At 44.2% G+C, this 6,007-nt stretch overlaps 1 protein-coding gene across 1 annotated transcript in view; it reads right to left on the bottom strand.

The window, feature by feature from the left end:
* RERE (arginine-glutamic acid dipeptide repeats) overlaps positions 1 to 1,749 on the bottom strand; it is a 307,198-nt gene extending 305,449 nt beyond the window's left edge. Inside the window, 1 exon segment of the mRNA XM_044445541.1 lies at positions 1,004 to 1,749. The gene's annotated coding sequence lies outside the window, so the exon portion shown is untranslated.
* Between the last annotated feature and the right edge of the window lie 4,258 nt (positions 1,750 to 6,007).

The following is a 6,007-nucleotide window of genomic DNA, read 5'->3' on the forward strand; positions in this document are numbered from 1 at the left end:
CTTCTGTATTTTTCCTGCCCACTCTTTTCCGCAAATGTCTTCCAAACTTTTGAAAGAGAGGGTGTGTTAAGATGCTTACTATACAAGTCAAAAACAAAAATGTAATGCCAGTTGATTGCTTGCACTGATACGGATTTGTCTTTCAAATGTATATCCTTTCATCCATGTTAAACACACATCCCTTAATGCAATCAGAGGTCATCACACAATTCATTCACAAAATGGGGCACTGTTTAAACCCAGCCCTGATCAACATTACGATGGGGGCGGGGGGGGGAGGGAGACTCTCATAATACATATACCAACACAGTAATTATTAACCAAAACAGTTCATGCAGGGAAAAATTAAAAGACAATTAAGGGGGAAAGCCCTATTAAGTCTGAGATTATTGTGGCCAGAAACAGAGCAGTTCCTTTCCACCACCTCACTCCAAAACTACAAGTCTTTCATATACTACAACCATATGCATGAGATAAATGTTGCCTTTATACCTTTTCTCCCATTCATATCACCACTTTATTTGATAAATCTTTAAATGACAAATCTAGTCGTAACAGAAAGCCCATAGTGCAAATGTAACAAATGAGAAACCTTTTTAGAATTTCAGCCACATGGAATCCCCCATATTCATCCAAGAGGCATCAGAATACCATAGTGGTTTTGATTCATAACAGATAAAAATAGAAATTCCCCCCCCCCGACACCCCATGGAGGGAAAGGTATGGGGTGGGGGACCAAAGATATCAAATTTAAGTGATTTGCACTGATCCTTTAATACCGTACACAGGAACAAAAGCTTCTGTTTGCAGATCCAAAATTAAGTCACATGTGAAAACCACACCAGACGTTTGAATGGGCCTTTTGCATTCCCCAACCAAAACATACACAAAAACCTTCTTTCGTCTTACTCTCCGCCATCCCTTCCTGCACAAATGAGGGCGGCGGGGGTGAAGGAAATGAATCATAAACAAAAGCAATCAAATGGATAACTTACTTACTTACCTTCCCCTCACGGATCACACCATCAGTAGGCTTTGTTTGGTGGTAGTGGGGGAGATTCCAAGCAAGGGCTAAAGGAGGAAGGAAAATGGGAACGGAAGTTGGGGTGGAAGAAAAGATAGAGGGTGTGAAGGTCAGGACTAAAGTAGGTGTGTATTGAGAGTGGTCTGGCAGGGGAGAGGAGGAAAGAAAAGGCTATGGAAGCTCTAGACAGCCACCCCCCCAAAAGGACTAAAGAGATTATGGAAGAGGGCAGAAATATAGAAAGGGGATTTTCTATTATGAATTGAAGCCGCAGAAAGGGGAGAGAGGAGACCGGCTCAGCTGGATTCTCTGATGCCTATGGAGTGGGATCGCTCAATATTTTAGCGGAGGGGGAGGCCCCGAAGAGGAGGGGGAAGAGGCTGCCGTGGGAGGAGACCAATGCACTCAGTCAGAGGAGGAGAAAGACGGGCAATGCGAGGAGGAGGAAACCAAGGGGCTGTGGGAGAAAGGCAGGGAGGTGGGTGAATAATGGAGAGGAAGGGGGAGGAATGATCCGGCCAGGCAAATGCACGCCCCCCTCCTCTCTCTCCTTGTGGTGAGACGTGTATGCAAAGAGGTGTGCGGGCAGAGAGACTCAGGCAAGCATCATCATAACAGCAGCAACAGCAGCAGCTTTCCCTCTTTTTGTGGTTTCCCTTCCTCCTCCTCCTCCTCCTCACACAACCAAAGAGACACCCAGCAACCACCCTCAGACAGGCCAGCGCCACATGCCAGTATCGCGCCTGCTCATTGGCCGCCAGACCCGGTGCGTGCGTGAGTGTGTACATATCTGTGTGCGGTGCTGGTGAAGAGGGGGAGGAGCCACCTCGTGACCCCGGCGAAGAAGCCGCGGCCAATCAGCGGGAAGGATGGAAGTTTTTTTTTTTTTTAAAGGGAGAAAGAAGTGGGAGGGGGCCTGGGATTGGGCGAGAGCGCGAGCGCGTGGTCTCGGCCCTCGCGGGCGTGACGGTTGGCGCGCTCGGCAATTAAGGGAGGGGGAGGGGATATGACGCTTCTATGTGGCCCCGCCCACCGGCGCAACTTGCCTCATTAGCCGCAGTATTAAGCTTCTACCACCCCCACCTGAAATCAGTTATACTGATTAATCTATTTGCCTGGGAATAAATTCCCTTTGAAGTGTGTAGTTTTTAAAGGTTTGCCGTTTTTAAAAGAAAAGAAAGCGTTAGCGGCTTTTAAATCACAAGGTGGTGGTGTAGTTACAGTGGAAGTAAGTGTAGTGGTTAGAGCCAGGACTCTGGAGATCCGGAATCGTGTCCCCACTCGACCATGAAGCTCACTGGGTGACTCTGAGTCAGTCACTGGCTCTGATCCTGACCTGCCTCACAGGGTTGTGAGAGGCAGTATGGAGCAGTGATTAGAGTGCTGGACTTTGCATTCAATTTTTCAGTTAGTTATGAAGCTTCCTGGGTGCCTTTGAGCCAGTCACTTACCGTTCACCTAGCCTTCCTTGCATGGGTGTAGTGAGGTTAAAATGGGAGAAACTCAAGTTGTTTGCTTGATCCTATTTCCCAATAAATAAAAATGTGGGGTGCAAAAGTTACAGTAGGCAAATTTCTATCCTACCTTTTTTCCTCCTGCTAGGAACAATAATGTTTCCCAATACAAAATAATGAAAATGACCAATAGTAAAACTGGAAATAGAAATAAAAAGTGGATGATGGAATAAATGTTCACACTAATGTTACAGAAAAAAAATGGAAAAACAGAGATAACATTCAATATAAACAAGTACAACAGAAAATCTGAAGTAAAATGAAAGGTGCTAAGCAATACAGAGGAAATCTAGAAAAGATCTGTGATACTTTTAAAGTGCAAGGCAAGGCATGCTGGGAATTGTAGGCTTTGTCTAAACTTGCATAGGATTGTATCCAAAAAGATCAAGGAAACTGAGCATATTTTAATATGCAGTAATGAATAATAACATAATAGGCAGTCAAAACACCTCTTATTCCTGTGATTCTTAACATGAGTTTCCATATAACAATAACCTTCACAGACTTCCAAAAAAAAAACCCCCACCCAGAAATAGATGCTATATTTAAAGTATTTGATATTTAAAGCATCTAACAGACTTCAAACAAGTTTCTTCCAGATCCCAGAAGGCTGTAGTTAATATACAAGGGACTAACAAGCCAGAATTATTAACATTTTAAAGCAAACCCTGTATTTGTGCTGGTAATATATTACTACTTTTTGCACCATTATATTATTATCTCACCTTTTTATTTCTTAGAGGAAACCCAACCCATCGTCCTCCTTATTCTACTTTATTCTCACCACAACCCTGTGAGGTAGGCTAGGCAACGTTTTGAATATGCAGCTCTGGCTATTGAGTGTTAAACTCTCCCACAACCCTTGGTTTTTTGGGGGGGCTATTTAATTGTCACTGCTCTGTATACTTTACTGTTGGCTTGTTTTTTAATTACGGTTTTTACCCTCTTTTAATTTTCTCATAAGGAAAGGTGGCATGTATATAGAGAGAAATATGTGGCTTTTCAGTCTTATAAAATTTATGAAGGCTACAGTCTTACTTAAGGCTTTTATGAACCATTTGATTAGCAACAGCTCTCAGAACAGTGAACGATTTAAAGAATTGTGTAAAAATTGTACATGCTTTAACTGGGGATAAGCTCAATGAATGGTATTGCACTAAGCTAAAATACATAGGTTTGCACTGAATGTCTTTCCCACACTAGAGACATTCAAAAAGAAATTGGACAGCTATCTGAGTGGGAAGATGTCCTGCAACAGCAGGGGGTGGACTGGATGACCTCCATGGCCCCTTCCAACTCTATGATTCTATATGTAGGGGACTAATGGGATTTAAATGGAGAATGCGCATGAACAACAGTACACTCACCCGGAATGGTGCAGAAAATTTCTGCTGTGAGCCGCCCCGAGGCTTCGGCAAGGGGCGGCATAGAAATGTTTCAATCAATCAATCAATCAATCGTGTCCAAATCAATGACATTTGAGATTGTACATACTGCCTGCCAATATGAATAGTCCCCATAGCAGAGCATCTGTGAACTAATTGGAGACACCATGTGCTTTGCACGTAAGGCAGGCAGAGACTTCAGACTTGACATGTACGTTGACTGGTGAATTTGTACATTTTCTGACTCAGCCATTGCCCAGGGGTGCATATTCTTGGAAGCTTATAAACGTTAAATAAGCAATGTGCAAAATTTGCAGTCCGTCCGTGCGCATTCTTCACCCTGTCATGTGAATATGGAATAGGGGCATAGCTGAGTGACAGAGCATGTGCAAAGTTTCCAGGTTTCATCCTTGTCGAGTTTGGTGGAGCTGGGGCAAAGTCCTGCCTGAATCCTTACAAAACTGCTGTGGATCTGTATATACCAAGGTATATACCCCTGATGGTTCAGGTTTGGCCCTCCAGGGGCTCTGGAATGGTCAATGCTTTTCTAGCTTTCCCCTATTTTAAAAGGCCAAACTGCCTCACTTAAGATGTAGTTGCTAAAGGATTTGGGGGTTTGCCCCAGCTGCACCCATCTCTGAGGAAACTGGAAATAGGCTTTGCACGGAAGGCAGAGTTTATAGTCAGCTGGCGGAACCAATAGCCTTTTCCTTTGTGTGCTTTCTCTACTGAACTCTGCTCATTTTAAGCACACCTTATGTAAGTCTGCACTAAGTGTACATGCATACCTGAGAAGACAACAGCTAAGTGAGAGCCGCTACCCATACCAGCCATAACCCCGCATTCAGGAACCAAGAAAGCACAAAAGCCATCTTGTCCCCATCCCATTAAATAAAACAGAGCATCGAAGATGTATTCTGCAATCAGGAAATTGCAACTCAGCCTCTGATCATGATGGATGAGTCATGGCCTTTCCTTGTGCTCTGAAAAAGCAGAATGCAAGGCTAATTAAGCAGGCAAATGTCAATATGGTGATTAGCTCACTGTATAATATTCTGATTGGCTTTTACAGATGACCTTCCTCCGCTCCCCTACAATCCGGGCTGGTATGCCCTTTTTTTCCTCTATAATGTCCTTTTTAGAGACTCAAGCTGAGTAACATGTCTTATGTACAAATATTACACTGGGAAGCTTACCTTAGATCCTAACCGATTCTCCCTTCAACAGCATCTTTCTGCGTCTGCATGCCAACCCACCCGTAAAAAGCACTTTCCCTAGGGGATTCCTTCCCCAGGCAGTTCCTCCCACGACAACAGATCTGGAATTTGTTCCAGATTCATCCCATTTATCTATACATTCAAGAGGTGAATTTGCACGTCATGCCAAGAGTCGGGCACCAACATGTGGGTTCTTCCCAGGACTGCATCCACTTTCAGCATTTTCCCGAGCTGTTAAAGGGGTTCTTGGGTACTGATCCTGCCCAGGCAGGGTGATGTGTGGGCTACAGTGCTGGATCCAAGTGCAGGCACCTACTCACTGGGTGACCTGGGCTGGAAAACAGCCACCCTCCTGACTTTGGAGGCATTTTCTTGTTTGCTACTCGGCTCCAACTTCTTGTAATTTTGCAACAAGGCTTGCAATTGCAGCTTTACTACTTTGAATTCATCTGGGTATCACCACCATCACTACCATGCAGATCTTGGATGGTGTTTGTAGTTCCTGCCTTTGCAAAGGGTTGAAATGCTTCTCCTAAATCTATGCAGTGCAGGAGTCAAGAGTGCTGGACTCCAATTCGCTGGTCTTACTTGGAAGTGAAGGTCACGGAGTGTCATTGGGTCAACCATATTCCCAGCCTAACCTACCTTACAGGGTTGTTGTGCAGATAAAATGAAGAGGATTTAGTCATCCCCAGATTCCTTACATGAAAAATGGTGGGTTTTACATGTCACCAATTAAAACAAAGCTTTGTTACTGGCAATAAGAGCTTTAAACTAAAATATCCTGGTATTCGGGGGCTTTTGATCCCATCCCCAACACCTTGAACCCTCCCCGCAACCTGAATGCAACAAGAACTTCTCCAAAAT

Source organism: Varanus komodoensis, unplaced genomic scaffold, assembly GCF_004798865.1.
Source record: "Varanus komodoensis strain SLA01 unplaced genomic scaffold, ASM479886v1 scaffold48, whole genome shotgun sequence".
Classification (NCBI taxonomy): domain Eukaryota; kingdom Metazoa; phylum Chordata; class Lepidosauria; order Squamata; family Varanidae; genus Varanus; species Varanus komodoensis.